At 43.0% G+C, this 7159-nt stretch overlaps 1 long non-coding RNA gene across 1 annotated transcript in view; it reads right to left on the bottom strand.

The window, feature by feature from the left end:
• Positions 1 to 6471, bottom strand: part of LOC124246283 (uncharacterized) — a 47670-nt gene extending 41199 nt beyond the window's left edge. The window contains exons 1-2 of the long non-coding RNA XR_006890458.1: positions 6278 to 6471; positions 4243 to 4397 (exon numbers count right to left, since the gene is read on the bottom strand). This is a non-coding gene — a long non-coding RNA (uncharacterized LOC124246283). The remainder of the gene's footprint in view (positions 1 to 4242; positions 4398 to 6277) is intronic.
• Positions 6472 to 7159: the final 688 nt, after the last annotated feature.

Genomic DNA, 7159 nt, shown 5'->3' on the forward strand with positions numbered 1-7159 from the left:
AAGAATGGATAAATAGTAGTTTGAATAGTTAAAAGGGGCACAAGGCCCTATGCGAAAGCATTGGACAATGAGATTTTTTCACTGTTCTTTAATGCTGTGGCCCCAGGATCCTTCCCTTCTTTAGGATGCCCCAGTCAGAATGTGGTGATTAGCGCTCCATAGACTCTTTTTTGTTTCTCAAACCCAGGGGAATCGTGGCAATGAATCATGGGTTAGATTTATAGCCATTGAATATATTGAGTGAGATCCAAGTGCTTGTTCCAAGTTACGGTCCCTCCCCACCTAAACAAGTGTAAAATTGAAAGAAAGTCCTTGAGCTTCAAGCTGGGAGTGGTTTGGATTTGGTTACAAGCCTCCCAGTTCTGCAAACAGTGGAACCGTGTCCATATCAGACCACAGTCAAGATAACTAGATTCAATTATGCTACAGAATCCACCAATATTGCTGAATCTTTCCCTTAACGTTATCTTCAAGCAGAATTCTCCATCACGTGAGTACATTTCAGATGGCATAAGTTGCTAACTATGTAAGACATCTTTACATTCTCCAAAAGATATGCTTTATAAATTCAAGAAATCCTAGTGTTAAAGGTCAGTTAACATTTCTGTTATTTAGGACAGAATTTTTTATAAACATTACACAAAGCTCCGTGGAAGTAACTCAAGGGCCAGTTGAGGAGTCTGGTGAGGAAAGAGTAAGATCTCCATCCAACCATGAGCCACAACAGTTCTGTTTTCTCTGTTTATGTAATGGCCCTCTATGTAAGATCTAATTGGGGAAAAGAGTTAGATAATTGTTTTTAAAAGTATTTGAGCAGTTGTTTAAAAGAAGGAAAATCTGTCGTAACTTAATGACCTACTGTGTGTCAGCTACTTTAGATCCATTATCCTAGATAACCATTACCACAACCCTTACCAGTAACAACAACCTATTTTACAGATGAAGAAACTGAGACACAGAGATTAAATATTTTGAAGGTCAGACTGCTCTAGCAGGTAGAGCCAGAATAAGAATCCAGGATTTATGTACTCTTCAATCCAAAACCATTCTTAAAGATTAAGTTTATTAATGCTTTCATATGTGTGTAATAAAGATAAACTTGTTTGTTTAAAAGAAAAAAGAATTCCCCGTGATGATGACGATGAAAGTAGTATAGTAAAAATAGCTACTCTTTATTGAGCTGTTGGTATTGCCACAGCATTGCTTCCCAAATTTCCCTGGAAATAAGAATTTCTGTGCTTGGTAAATACATAGATTCTCAGGCTCCAACTTATGCTATCAAAATTCTTGGGGGATAAATTTGAGAAGTTTGGGGAACACTGTGCTAGGCTGGCTTTGTGCTAAGTGCTTTTCATCCGTTATCACATTGGACCCCTGAAACAATTTTATGAGGTAAACACTGTTACTTAGCCCATCATATACATGAGAAGCCTAAAGCAGAGAGAAGTTAAGTGAATTGCTGATGCTAATGCTGTGAAGAGGGTTATCTTAGGTACATTTGCTTGAATTCTAGGTCTCATGTTGTGCTCTGAACAGAAGGAGTTAGCTGGCTTCCGGGGAAGCTTAAATGAAATTCCCACTGGTTGGTGTTCTTGTGCAGGGCAGAAACCGTTCCTGTCTGGCCCTCTGCTCTATCATTCCTGGTTCCTGAAGGATTCACTTCCAAGTTTCTCCTTCCTCTCCAGCAACTCAAATTTCCCTCTCTCCACTGCCTTCCTCTTCTTCTTCACCTTGAGCCAGAAGACCAAGATTTCAAAGAGCTTGCACTTTAGGAGGAGAGATATGTCTCATAAACATGGCAGACTGTCGAAGTGCCGCTGAAGAGGAACGAAGATAGAAAGTGCCGTGTATGTTCGCAAGACAGACACAAGTCCTGCTTTGGAATATTAGAGATGGTGTGGCATGGGCCAATATGCACGGGCTGGTTGTGTGTTATCAGTAGGTTTTCCTCTGGCAGGGGTGGGGTAAGGTCACCAAGAAAGTATTTTGCCCCTTTTCTCTTCTCTATTTTACAAATTGGATCTCTGTAACTTAGACCAAGTAGGGGAAAATAAATCTTAGCCCCAGTGATGGTTTAGCAGTCTAAGTCATCTGTTTCGAAACAGGACAGAATTACAACCAGCTGGTAGTGATTTTCAAATCCCGACCTCTGCAGAAAGGGGTGAACATTCACCAGAAAGTCCATTTCTTGTCCAGGGCACCAGGGTGCATTTCCCTCATAGGGTGACATGGATGCCATGGGGCTTTTTGCTTTTATTTTTAATTTTGTTAGTAACCACAAGCCACACCGTTCCGGTATTTTGAATACAGCATTTATAAGATGAAAATAGAAGGAGGGTACAGAATGTGCAACATTTTCTAGTTCATTGTTCCATGTCGATAAAAAAGCACTTTAAAAAGGAAAATTCTACATTCTTCAAGGTAGCAGCTAAATAGTACTGTTCTCTCTGCAATTTACAATGAAGGGTAAAAATTAAGCTCCCTAGGCACCTCACCTATCTTACTCATCTCTGTTACAACCCAGGGCAGCCCCAACAGTCCTCAGCATTCTAACACTTCACAGTTCTTAGATACGAATAGGCAACTGTGTGCTGTTCATCACTTATTATGGGCTGACTAGTGTCCCCCCAAAAGATACGTTGAACTCCTAGCCCCCAGTACTTGTGAACATGACCTTATTTATGAATAGGGTCTTTGCTGATTTAATCAAGTTAAGATGAAGTCATTAGGGTGGGCCTTAGTCCAATAAAAAGATGGGCATGTGACGACACAGAGACACAGGGAGAACACTGTGTGAAGATGGAGGCAGAGACTGGAGTTACGCGTCTAGAAGTCAAGGAACACCAAAGATCCCTGGTATCCCTGGAAGCTGGGAGAAAGGCATGGATCGGATTCCCCCTCAGAGCTGTCAGAAGGAATCAACATTGCTAATACCCTGATTTTGGACTTCTGGCCTCCAGAACTCTGAGAGAATAAATTTCTGCTGTTTTAAGCAACCTGGTTTGTGGTTCTGTGGAAAGGCAGCCCTAAGGATCTAATACACCATCTCTATGAAAACTATCCACAAAAGAACTCTGTGTAATATTACACATAAAATTGAACAAAAACACTTAATCTGACAACTGTTGTAATTATGGAAAAGATTATCACCTTAAAGATAGTCTGAGAGATCTCATATGTGCGTAGCTAGGCTACTTTGATGGAGAAAAATAAGGTTCATCAGAGAGAAGCTTGGTTCATCTTCAGAAGGAACGTAAGAGATGGTCTAATCCAGGAGTGGGCCAACCATGCCCTACAGGCCAAGATCAGCCCACGGTCTACCACAGTACGGCCCCCGAGCTAAGAATGGTTTTTGCATTTTTAAAGAGCTCTTGAGTATGGGCCCATCTCTCTTTCCCTTCCATACAGAGGAGGTCTCCAGCTGGATGGAGAAGCCACAGATGGAAGGATTCTTGGTCCCCAGAAGACTTTGTGGTGTAGACCCCACAACCCCCAATTCACATTTTACTGTGACAGGAGAAATAAATCTTAACTGTGTTCGGCATTGAGATGTTAGTTATACACGGATGAGAGTTCTGTGTCATGACTGGTACCCTATCCTAACAAATACTCTTATTCTCCATCTAAGCCTGAACTGACTTCTGACACAAACCCTAAGAAAAGAGTATGCAGTGCAGACCACATGGGGCCCACAAAGCTTAAGATACTTACTCTCTGGCCCTTTTACAAAAAGTTTGCCAACCCTTGTTCTAGTCCAGTGACTTAGGATAATATTATTATATTTTTAGTGTGGAACATTAATTTTTACTAACAAAATGATATGTAAAACAGAAAAACAAAGATGCTCTGGATGAAGCAGGGCCCACAATCTTGAGTTCTCCCACCCCGGATCTGATGGAGCCCTAGGGTTCCACTGAGTAATCCCTATGATGATATTGGCAACAATTGATCAAATGCTTACAGCGTTTCAGCAGTACAGTCTGAACACTCCACATACACTCTCGAATTTAATCTTCAAAATAATCATATGAGAAGTGTGCTATTATTTTCTCCATTTTTATACATGAGGGAAGTGGAGCTTAGACAGATTAAATAAATTATTTGCCCTGTATTTACATGTAGTAAATGGCAAAGACAGAATTCACATTGACATTCCTCTGGCTCCAAAACCCACGCTCCTAACTATGCCACATTGCTGTTCCCAAATGAAGAGCTCAAATAAATGCTCTCATCAGCTCCTACCTCCTCAGGAGGGCCCTCATTCCAGGGAGGTGAAGGGATATGTCCAGGGCCGTAGGCTAGTTCCTGACTCCTGATGTGATGCTCTTTCCACTGTCCCTGCAGGTTGGTTCATCTTGGCTGAGTGTAGGTTGAGAGGGACGTTGACCAAACTGGCTCTAGGATAGAAGGGGTGGGCAGGTGCAGGGGTCAGGGTCCCCATATTCTCCTTCTCAATGCTCATCAGTTTGATGGGCTGGAGAATGAGATTCATGTAGCATGGGGATTGGTGGACTGTTGTCTCTCCCTCCGTTTCCCCTTCTTGTCCCTGCTCACAGAAGAGGTACCTCCCTCAGCCAAAGCCCACACTTGACTCACATCTCAGGAGAGGCCCAGTGTACGTTCTGTTCTCCAACAACTGCCAGCAATGGTCAACCAGGCGTGGTCCTCACACTGACTTGACCAGCTTCTCCCTCACTTTGCTCCTCATCCTCCCCCTCTGTCTCTTTCTTGTCTCTGGATTGGAAGCATGGATCTGTCTTCCAATTCCAACTCTTGCTCAAGAGTCTGCCTCTCTATGCCAGCACCTCAGAACTGCCTTGACTGAGGTCGGCTGATTCCTTCTTAACCCATGCTTAGGACCATTCCTGTCCTGATTCTACCCAGAAAGTTGCATTTCCAGGAAACTCAGCCCAGCTTCATACCTGGAAGCAGTAGCTACTTCTTTCCTTGTGAAATGCTAGGTGTGGGATGTTTACCTTCTTCTCTGTGTGTGATGTATTATGTATGTCAACATTGTCGATGGAATCATGGTCACCAATGACGTTAGGCTAATGGCTTTAAGGGACAGAAGTTTGTAGTAGTGGTAACAACCATAACAGCAAAATTAATTCATTGATCACTTCATATACATAGGACTTGTAAGGTAAGTACTATTATAATCTCCATTTTGTCGATGGGGAAACTGAGGCAGGAAAGTTTAGGTAACTTGTCCAAGGGCACAGAGCTGGGACAGCATGGAGCCAGACTTTGAATTTTGCAGCCTGGCTGTGGAGCCTGTATTCTTAATCGCTTCTCTGATCTGTCCCGCAGACAGACAGCAGTCACCTTTGTTGACTGACGGCTGTGTGCCCAGGCTTCTTGATCTTTACCTGTGCGGTGGGAAATTACTCCAAGATCTGTGCCCATTTGTTTCCCCTGGTATTTCCTGCATTTTCTCCCCAATAGGCAGCTAGGCCTTCTGTCTTTACTGCTTCGGGGAAGGGAAAACCAGCAAAGCGTAGATAATAGAGGAGTCATATTTTTAGCTTTTGAGTCCCAAATCCCAGGCTTTAGGCATAAACCAAAGATTTGGAAGATTAAATGAAAAACTGGGAAATTCCTTCTCCAGATCAGTTAAGCCTATGCACACTTGGGGAGGAGGAAGCCCAGAGAAGACAAGAAAGGTGATCTGATGGTGGGGTCCCTGGGAAGGAGCCCTGAGACCCTGCCACCTGCCCTGCAGCCCAGCTGCCCCCAGGTAGCCCGTGTGACGCAAGGATGGAGCTGTCAGACAGGACTGAAGATGGAAAATCGGATGGGTCCCACGTTCTCCTCAGGTTTGCATGAGGACATCCTGATTTGACTGAGATGATGTCTCGATGACTAAGCCAAATCAGGACTCAAAATAGAAATTAAGTAGGCTTATAGAAAATTTTCCTTTTTTAAAAAAAAAGAAATTTGCATTTATTCTGCAGGCGAACTTGGGCCCATGTGTACCTACCACACATTCATTATCTCTAGTCGGCTACAGTGACCCTAGGGAGTCACTTGTTAATTATGCCCATATTATAGCATTTGATTACAGAGTGGAAACATTACTTGCCCAGGGGGCACAGCCAATGTAGAGAAAAGAGTACACCGGGAGAAAAGTGGAAAATAAACAATGAAGGGAAAAGAAAAGAAGGCGTAAGAGGTGGGTAGAGTCGGCAAGCCAGAGCCCCTGAGTTACAACCATCCCATAAAGGACATTTCTCTTTATCCTCCAATAAAAGTGAGCATTTTGTCAGGAAATACTTACATTTTGTTTGGTGGACTAGTCACAGCCTTGAGCCTTTTCCCCGAAGTTCTAACGTGGGGCCGGACATTGTGAAAATGTAGCCAGCCTCCACCAAGGAGTTATTTCAACTGTGTTGTTGCTGCAAAAAAAAAATCGCATGCGGATCTGAGTCCTATCATGGAAATTATGCTTTGTGACAAATATGTTATGAATGACTGCTCGTAAAACCATGCCAATATGTATGCTATCACGGCATTCAATTATTTTAACCTGCTGTGAACTTGCCTGTGATAAATCATGGGAAACTAAAGAGAACTATCTTTAGCCTCTGCACTGTTTCACTCACTCAAGTCATTCACGGCTCTAAAAATACAATTTATATCATCGGATTCCTGAAATTCTTTCAGTGCTTACATTCTGATTTAAGTGGCATTAAAGCTAGGGCGATTAAGCTGAGAAGTCCAAGGCTACCGACCAATGTCCCCCCGGGTATTAGCTGCCTATCAGATTGAGTACATTGTTTATCAGACTTGCAGCCAGGGTGCAATTAGAACGTGGCCTGTGGGTTTGGGAAAAGGCTTGGGATTCTCAGGCTGAAAAAGTACCTGTCAATGAAAGAGGGGATGAGACTTTTGGTGGGACTAATCTAGAGAAGGGTGGTCAGATCACTTATGTCCAATTTGGAACAGTTTTGGAAGTGATTGGGGGGAACATTCATGTTTCTGCCAGGACTCAGGCATAAACGAGGGCTGTTTGTTCAAACAGGCAAAGATTCTAACAAAGGACTAATCAACGGAGGGTGAGATTGAAGCTCCTTCATGTTTAAGGGCAGATTCCTCACTTCCTGACTCTCTTCTCCATGCACCATCTAGAGAAAGAAGTGGATCCATTAGCTACTTTTTC

The sequence above is a fragment of the Equus quagga genome, chromosome 11 (genome assembly GCF_021613505.1).
Source record: "Equus quagga isolate Etosha38 chromosome 11, UCLA_HA_Equagga_1.0, whole genome shotgun sequence".
Taxonomy (NCBI): domain Eukaryota; kingdom Metazoa; phylum Chordata; class Mammalia; order Perissodactyla; family Equidae; genus Equus; species Equus quagga.